We start from the raw sequence: 9,395 nt of genomic DNA, 5'->3' as shown, positions 1-9,395 counted from the left end.
TTGAATGGGCTCCTGAATTTCATTCAAGTAATTCAAATAAAAGCGGTACATACAATTGTTGGGGTCAGCCTCCACCACCAAATGGGCCCAAGGGGGCGGTTGGTAATTGAGGGGTAAATTGAAGAGACATGAGACAAGGCATGCCAGGGCTCACCTCTTCCATGATGACTGGAACCAGAATGAGGGAGTCACTGAAGGAAAAAAACGAAGAGACAGACAAAAGTTTTGGGGTGCTCACCTCCGCTATGGCTTCAAGAACTAGGCCTGAACAGAGAGAGGGTGTAATGTATTCTCTCACGAGCTTATAACAGCTTGGGCATGCAAGCCATGGTAAGCACATACATAAGAGGAAGGTGTTGTATTAGAGGGATACACATAACATGAAGGGGATAAGCTAGGGGTATACACGCAATAGGAAGGGGAAGTACTAGAGGCACACACGTGACAGGACCTTACCTACATAGCAAGATGGGTGGGTTTTAAAGTCGTTAGATGGCAGCCTAACCTTGGTCATCTCAGAGCTGGCTTGACCTTTGGTGTCTTTGAATACGTCTCCAGGGGAATATTTATGATCCTTATCAGAAGGGAGTGGGCCATACTAAGGGTTAGATGGTCTGACTGCTTTTGATGGCAGATGGCCTTTAGGCAGATAGCCTTCAAGCAGTTGACCTTCAAGAGTATAGTGAGCTATGCTGTGTTTGCCAACAGCACCTTAAAATTGGCATTATTGTGTGTGTGTGTGGGGTGGGTATTGAGGGGAGTAACTGTTACTTAGGAGACTGGAACGCATCTCCAACTTACGAACATGAAGGTCCCCCTCCACGGAAGCCCCGGATTCGTCCCTGGATTCGTAGACTCCTTAAAGCATTGTGTTCAGAGTTTGTCCACATATACCCTCTTCCTGGTTTCCACATACAGCGTTCTTGTGAATTGCCACCAAGCGGATTCTGATTCCTGGTGACCCCAAGTGTGCAATGTGAAATGGATTCATGGGGTTTCCAAGGTCTTGACCTTTTGGAAGCCGATCACTGGGCCTGCTTCCTCTGTACCTCTGGATGGGTTCCTGTGGTCAACCTTTCAGCCAATTGTGGAGAGCTGCATTGTTTGCACCACACAGAGACTTCTGTATAGATATTAGGATAACTATGAAAACGCCAGCGCTGTCAAGTCAACTCTAACTCATCGTGACCCTATAGGACCCTGCAGAGCTGCTGGTGGGTTTGCACCACCTTCCTTCTGGTGAGCAGCCAAGCACAAACCACTGCATCATGAGGAGTGCTTACCAATGAAAAGTATGTCTAAATACATCAATAGAGAATAATTGATGGTAAATATCTCAAAATGTTAACAAAGATTTTCCCTTGCTGTGGGAAATGTTGTTTTCTAAAATCACATTTTACTGTGATTTTAGTGAATGTTTATACAGCAAATTAGGTTATATATTGATCAGTAATATTGGTTACACTTTGCACAATGTGTCAACATTCTCATTGCTTCTACTCTGATTGTGCAGTGTCTATTGCTCTCCCTTCCCTGCCCCATCTTTGCTTTAGGATAAATGTTATAGTTCTTGGTTTATTTTGTATGGACATTTGTCATTTAACTGAAAGGAGCTTCCTCCTCTCCTCGGAGGAGTAGTTTCAGCTTCAGGTTAAAAGGATGTCGCAGGATGTCAGAGAGACCCAGTAATTTGCTCTTGATGCCGAGAAGCTAAAGCAATTGGGAGAAATGATGGAGTGAAAGAAATGAACAGAACACCTCAAAGAGTAGTTTCAGGAGACAATGTATTATAACAAAATGTGCATAGAAAGCCCAAAAGAAAGAACATGCTTAGGTATATCACACGGAAAGAATTGAAGAAAAATTCAAGCCTTGAGTTGCAATATTGAAGGCTTTAATGGATATAATATTGAGCAATACCAGAACAACAAAAGAAGGAAAGAATGCAGAGTCAAGAAAGCATGGGCCCGTGGTTTCAAGAGGAAGCATCGGACGAGGAAATGACCATTTAAGGAAGCAGTCACGCTATACTGAAGACACGGGTGACAAACAAGGCTACCGGGATTGACAGGATACCAAGAGAAATGTTTCCACAAATGGGCACAGCCTTGGAAGTACTCATTTGGCTAGGCCAAGAAATTTGGAAGACAGGCCACCCCACCCGACTCAGGGTTCCCCCAGTCCATCCCAGCTCCTATGAGGATGAAGTTCGTGTATAAAGAAGAACATCCATTCCAGAAGTGTCACTCTGAGGGCGAGAATATTAAAAAAAAAAATCTGGACTGAGTCCCAGTGACAGGAGAAAAGGCACCCAAGGCTTGGATAGATGATCAGACAAAAAGACACGGTGTCCTCTGATCTCACATTGGTCAGTTCTACTTCTTGATTCAGAAGTGAGTACATCTCTGAGCTGAAGATGCCTTCTTTTCCTTTGCCAACAACATCATTCCCCCGCCAGTGCCCTGCTGGATCAGCTGTACCAGGAACACCACGCAGACTTCTTTCTGTACGTTGCCTACTTTGATGGGAGGGTCCCATTCTACAAAGAGAAAGGTGTCTGCCCCCTTTCTTGACCCGTGCCTCCTTCGGACTCAAATCTCACCTCCCTTTTTCAGGACCTGCCCTACTTCATGTCTGTGGCTTTCTGTCCAGCCCTTCCAGCGGGAGCAGTAATGGTGGAAGGAAATGGCCGCTTGTACCTCTCCTTTCTCTTTTCCCCTCCATCTTTCCCTGCCACCTCTCCCACTCCATTTCAGACTTCTTGGTTGTCAGCCTCAAATCCAGCGATTGTGTTGGTTCCTTTTTCCTTAGAACCCCAACGATGCCTTCCACTGCCGTCTATGCAGGGGGGTAGATGGGAGGGACTACAATTGTGTGGAGGAGCTAGGCACATCCATAAAGAGGAAACCACAAGCTGAACTAAAAAAAAAAAAAGAAAGAAATTTGGAAATAGGGCCTACTGGTTGGAAGAGATACCTATTTGTTCCCCTTCTAAAGAAAGGTGACCCAGTAGAATATGCAAATTATTGAATCATATCATTAATATATCAGGCAAGTAAAAATTTGCTGAAGATATTTCAAAAGCTGTCGTAGCAGTGCATAGAAAAGAAGCTGTCAGAAACTCATGCCAGATTTAGGAGAGGACATGGAATGAGGGGTATCATTGCTGATGGCAGATGGATCTCGCTAAAACTGGAGGGTCCCAGAAAGGTGCTTGTTGTTGTTAGGTGCTTTTGAGTCTTTTTAGACCCCTAGTGACCCTGTGCACAACAGAACGAAGCACTGCCTGGCGCCGAGCCATCCGCACACTTGTTCCTGTGCCTGACCCATTGTTGCAGCCATTGTGTCAATCCAGCTCTTTGACGTCATTCCTCTCTGTAGATGCCCCTCTACTTTACCAAGCCTGATGTCTTTCTCCAGGGACGGGTCTCCCCTGACAGCATTTCCAGTATGTAAGATGAAGTCTTGTCACCCTTGCCTCGAAGAAGCACGATGGTTGTACTTCTTCCAACGCGGATCGGTGTGTCCTTTCAGCCATCCGCGGTACTTTCAATATTCTTCTCTAACACCACCGTTCAAATGCATCCACTCTTCCGTTTCCCATTTTCAATGTCCAACGTTCACATGCCTGTGAGGCCATTGACAATATTAATACTTGAGTCAGGCACACCGTAGTCCTCAATACTTCTCAGTCCCCTTAAAGCGGATCTCTTGACTGCTACTCCCATGCACATTGACAGTGGATCCATGCAAGACAAAATCCTTGACAACTTCAACATTTTCTTTGTTTATCATGATGCTACTTATGGGTCTAGTTTTGAGGATCTTGGTCTTCTTTACATGAGTCTTAATTCATACCAAAGGGAGCAATCTGGCAAGTGCTTCAAGCCCTCCTCACGTTCAGCAAGCACGGTTGTGTCATCTGCATATCACAGGTTGTTAATAAGCTTTCCTCCAATCCTAACGCTACATTCTTCTTCAATAATCCAGCTTTTCTGATGATTTGCTCAGCCTGCAGATTGAATAAGTACGGTGGAAGTATACAGCCGTGGGTTTCCAAAAGAGCACACAGATATGTCTTTTAAGAAGCGCAGTCAGAGGACTCCTTAGAGGCAAAGATGATGAGACGTTGTCTCATGCCCTGTGGACGTGTTCAGCACAGACCATTTCCTGGAGAAGAACATCATGTTTGGTAAAGTAGAGGGCCATCAAGGAAGAGGAAGATCCTTAATGAGATAAGGACTTAAACACAGGAACCAATGTGAGAAGGAGGCAGGACCGGGCAGTGTTTTATTCTGTGGTACATAGGGTCGCTGTGAGTCAGAACTAACTCACCTAATCACAGTATGTGAAATTAACCAATTTGATGAAATCTAAGTAAAAGGATGGATAAAGTTATCTTAAAAGGTTGTTTATATGTTGGAGATACATATGTATTATAGTAAGTTTAGCTTTATTGCATAGAATACCTACTCAGAATTAGGTTCAATGTCTCCAATGTGGGCATTTGAAAAGGCTCAGCTTCCCAAGAGAGATTCACCTTGAGAATGGCTGGCGATGGGAGTGAGAATCAGGAATACATGGGCACCGGGAAAAACTGTGCACTACTTCACAGACGTCTGTCCACTTCCCCTACCTAGGAGTGCTGTTTTCCTCTCCAATGTGCTGCTGAGGAAACGGCATGGGAGCCATAGCTGAACCTACTCTGGCTGCACAGGGGAGAACGAGGAGCCATCTCCACACAGCCAATTGGCCCCTCCATCTTTCTGCATCCTCGTCTGCCACCAACCCCTCCTCTCATGACACGCCACTTTACTGCTGCGTGCCACAACTCATTGCAATGGCCACACAGAACTCACAGATGACTCACAGTTATGGGCGTTTATTAGGGAAGGTACAGGTCACCCAAAGCCAAAATTAGAAAACATTAAGGATGCAGTTATTGGCCCACAGCAATGTTGCTCCTCAGTTTTTAGCCAAGTCTCTCTGTTCCTCAACTTCTCAGCCACACTGTTCCTTGTCCTCTGCCTTTGTGGGCCAGGAAGCCAGCCCACTGCTCGGCTCCTAGTCTCCGAATCTCAGTGCTGCTTTTCTGCTCGGGCTCATGGACGTCTTGGCGTGGCAAAGCTTCTGTGGCCCCTGGCACTCCAGAGCAGGATTTTCAACATGCTCCGCTGGTGGTGCTTCTTCCTTGATGACCCTGGGATTTCTCCCTGTTCCTGCTTCTGAGCCGGTCCCTTATACACAAGGGAAGGGTGACGAAAACTGACCAATGCCCTTGATTAAGGGTTGCATCCACCCGATTGGCATAATCCCACCTCATCATTCGGTAGCAGTTAGAGACAGGGACAGACGAGCCATGCTAAGAAATTGAACTTCACCACAGCTCCTCTTTGCCTCTCTTCAAATACATTCCAATTCTTGCCTCCCTCATGCATCTGGTTGAAGAACAGAAGTCAAACAATTAGTCATCTAATTACTAAGCTCTATCACAGATGGTTTCTTAAATAAATGCTTAAAGGAATTTCTGGATGTATGACGCTGTTTGGTGTGTGTGTGTGTGTGTGTGTGTGTGTGTGTGTGTTTGGGGTTGGTAGGGCAAGGAGAACATTTTTCATGGATAGGACACATTTCCAGTAATTCTTATGACAAAACAAAACAAGGGCAACAACTAGAGAAAACAGAAAACAAGGACAGAAATGAAAAGTGTGGAGTTGGGGGGGCATAAAACAAACAAAAAAGACAAATCTTGTCAATCATCCCCTAGGGTTTAAGGCTTTTTATTGCCTTGATGACATCAATAATTTATCCAATGCACAGAGTTTAAGGAACAGTTAACATGAGGAGTTTGTGTGCATGTAGTCCACCTGCGAGCTGCAATCCATGAGATGCTGCTTTGTACAGTTTGATTTATCAATTGATTGAGCTCTGGTTACATTGAGAATGGGGGTTGGTGCTGGAGGAAAATGTACTGTATCATGGAATGCATTGTTATTGTAAGGAAACACATGACTACTGCTTGGAAGTGATCAGGCATTTTTATATATTTTTCTTTTGGACAACATCATTAATATAGTTATTGCTACTATCCATGAAACAAGGATTTGAATAAAGAAGTCGTAAGAAGAATCTGTGTATTTTCATTAAGGTGCTGGCAAAGGATCTTGAAGGTACTGTGGACTGAAAAACGGATAAACAATCTGTCTTGTAAGAAGAACAGCCAGAGTGCTCCTGGGAGGCCACGATGGAAGGTGTCTTGCATACTTTGGATGTGTGGTCGGGAGAGACAAGCCCCTGAGGAAGGACATCATGCTTGGTAAGGAGAGAGGCAGCGATAATGAGGAAGATGGACCGACACTTGGCTGCATCAGTGGGTTCAAACATAAGAACAGTGTGAGGACGGTGAGGACCGGGCAGGGTTTTAGTCTGGTCTGCACTGTCCATGGGGCCGCTGAGTTGGAAGTGCCTTGACAGTCCCTAACAGTAACCACACCCCACCCATGGAACTATCACTACCCCAGACTCATGAACATCTGAAAAGCCTTTCAAATGTATGGTTTTACTGAATTCTTATAAAACTCTTTAGGAAGCCAGGCTAGATATGGTTACCTTTTTTCATCACAAGGACATGCATTTTTATTATTGCTCTCTTCCATTCTCTCACTTAATGGCTATCTACATTCGGGGAGGCTATTTTCTGCATCTGGTGATTTTTAAGATATTAAATCATTTTATTATGGGCACCTAAAGATATGATAACAATCTAGAAATCAATTCTATCAAGGGAACTTGTACATATGTTGCCATCAGCCTTTATCTGGTGAATTTTTGTAAATGGGGTTCCATGTGTTAATGTCAGTGGCATATTCCCTTTTATTTCTTGGATCAGCAGAGCATATAACTATAAATAATAATTGTTACAGTCAATTTGAAGACTCAGAGTGAACCTATGTGGGGACTATAGGGATACGGAGATTGTAGCTTTATAGGAGCAGACATCTCATTTTTAGGCAGCAGAGTGCTTGGTGGCTTTGAACTGCTGACGTTGTAGTTAGCAGCTCAACAGGTAACCACTAAACCACCTAGGAAATTCACGGAGGTTTTTATTGAGTCACTTTCGAGCCCCAGCTCAGAGGAACCCTCAGATGACGGGCATTCAGTGAAAGCTCCCTCAGACAGGAAGGCATGCTCCATCGTCAGAGAACTTGGTTTCCTTGCAATCTGCAGGAACATCTTGTTTTCCTGCCAGGGGAGTGGAAGGGCATATGTCCCCGTTTCCCAAACAGAGCGAGTGCCGCTGTCTGCCCTGCCTCTCCACCCAGCCAGGGCTCCTGGCGGTGACAGCACATCCAGGGCTCAGTCATCTGCCCCTGATCTCAGCCTCAGAGGCTGGCAGGTGCAAAGGGCCAACTTTACATCTTGGGCCTGCCATCCAGCGGGGCCACGGTTCTTAGTGGAAGTACTGATTTGGGATTTTAGACACAATTCCCGGCTTGGCTAACACGCAGCATCACCAGGAATGAATCACACAGTGGATGCAGCTGGGTGCTTCCCTTCCCAGGTAACACATCTCTGATACACCTGCCTTTTCACTTTTTATTGTGAATTAGGTGGGGGTTTACAGTTCAGATCATCATCTCTGCATTCCGCAATTCGAGCAATTTATAAAGGTTCCAAATTTGTTCATAATAACCTCTTCCCTCTATCCCCCTCATTAATATTAATGCTTCTTCATCATTTTCGATTCATGGAAGGAGCGGAACCCAGCGTTTCTAGAGGATTCTCCTGTCCCACCCTCGCCCCACCTCCCTCCACGATTACGCTACCCCAATTTCCATCTTTCCTTTTTTGGATTGAGGAGGTATGTTTTATTTCTCCAGCGACACATGGCATATGCACAATAGAGAGTAAATTAAAGGCCTCCTTGTACGCCAAAGCCAGGTCCTTCGGGTGGTCGACGAGGTAAGACCACCAGCTGGCTCTCAAGAGAAGCGTCCACCCCTTGGCCCAAGTTTTGGAATTTTTCCAACCTTGAGCTCATCAATAATTTCTTCAATCTCCTTAGGTGTCGAATCCTCAGAGTGGTGGTCATTTATTTGGACCACTGGTGCATTTACACAGGCACCTAGACAGCCCACCTCTATAAGAGTGAACAGTCTGTCAGGTGCAGTCTCCCCAACTTTTATTCCCAGCTTCCTTTGAATGGCCTCCCGCAGGCTGTCAGAATTGGGAAGCACTCAAGGTGGAGTAGAGCAGACTGGAACCTGGTACATTTATACATTGTATAAAAAGTCGCTCCCTCACATCCTCTCATGCGAGGTACTTGTGCAACTTCTGCGACCTTGTTCATAGCAGAGTAGACATCCATGCTGTCTCAGTCCAGGACTGGAAGTACAGCTGCTGCTTTATGGCCTTCTGGAGAGTTTTGTACAATTGCCTCTATTCACTTGTCGTTTTCTGGTGTGAAATCGAATGGAGTATCTGAGTTATTCTCAGGAGGATCTCTGTGCACAAATACGGCTCCTTCAGCTCCAGTTTGTCCAGCTGTCTTATGCACATTCCTATAGGTCTTCCCCACGGAGCGGTGAGGCCAGCTGTCCCAGCTCGGAATACCACAGAGAACACGGCGGGCCAAAAAGCTCATCTTCCCCAAATGGTGTTTGTAGAGAATCTCCACTGATTTTCTTAAAATCGTTCTCACCACAGGACCTTTGCACTTATTGCTACCTGCATGTTGGAATGTGTTGACTGGATGATACGATGTCCTTCCGAGTCTGTGCCAACATCAATTCCTCGAGGACCCTTGTATGACTGCACTGTTACTGCTATTGTTAGATGCTATCCCGTCCATCTTGACTCATGATGACCACGTTATAGAATAGAGCTGCGCCACAGGGTTTCCTGGGCTGTGATCTTCAGGGCGGCAGATTGCCAGGCCTTGCTCCTTCAGAGCCACGGAGGGACTTTGAACTGCCCAAAGTTGAGTAGCTGAGAGCTTTGTGACGCTCGCATCAGCAGGCCTCCTTGCGACTGTAGTATGATTGGCATTTGTGATGGTTAGGGGTTATGTCAACCAGAAACTCCTGGCTAAGGGTAGGGACGGAGCCCAACCAATTTTAATTGTGTCGAAGACTGATGACACTTCCTCAGGTGTGGCCTGTGGAAAAATGAGAGAGAGACCAAACAGGGTTGAATTCTCTTTGGCCCTTCACCTTCAGTGGGAGCTGAATCTTACTCCTGGCTCCTCGATCTGTGGCATCGCTTGCTGATCCTAGGAGCCATCTGCTGACTCCTGACGGTGGATTCACTGGGCCAACTGCAGATTCATATTACCTCTGCATCCACCAGCCTGTGCACCCTGCTGTCTCTGCTCCATTAACCTGCTTCCTGTTCAT

General features: G+C 45.7%; 2 pseudogenes; one reads left to right on the top strand and one right to left on the bottom strand.

The window, feature by feature from the left end:
• Positions 1–2,202: 2,202 nt before the first annotated feature.
• Positions 2,203–2,573, top strand: LOC101644237 (annotated as a pseudogene).
• A 5,339-nt stretch (positions 2,574–7,912) lies between these two features.
• On the bottom strand, positions 7,913–8,644 carry LOC101643910 (annotated as a pseudogene).
• Positions 8,645–9,395: the final 751 nt, after the last annotated feature.

The sequence above is a fragment of the Echinops telfairi genome, unplaced genomic scaffold (genome assembly GCF_000313985.2).
Source record: "Echinops telfairi isolate 266 unplaced genomic scaffold, ASM31398v2 ScPeMD7_3533;HRSCAF=4204_0, whole genome shotgun sequence".
In the NCBI taxonomy this organism is placed as follows: domain Eukaryota; kingdom Metazoa; phylum Chordata; class Mammalia; order Afrosoricida; family Tenrecidae; genus Echinops; species Echinops telfairi.
This window is presented reverse-complemented; position numbering and strand designations above follow the sequence as displayed.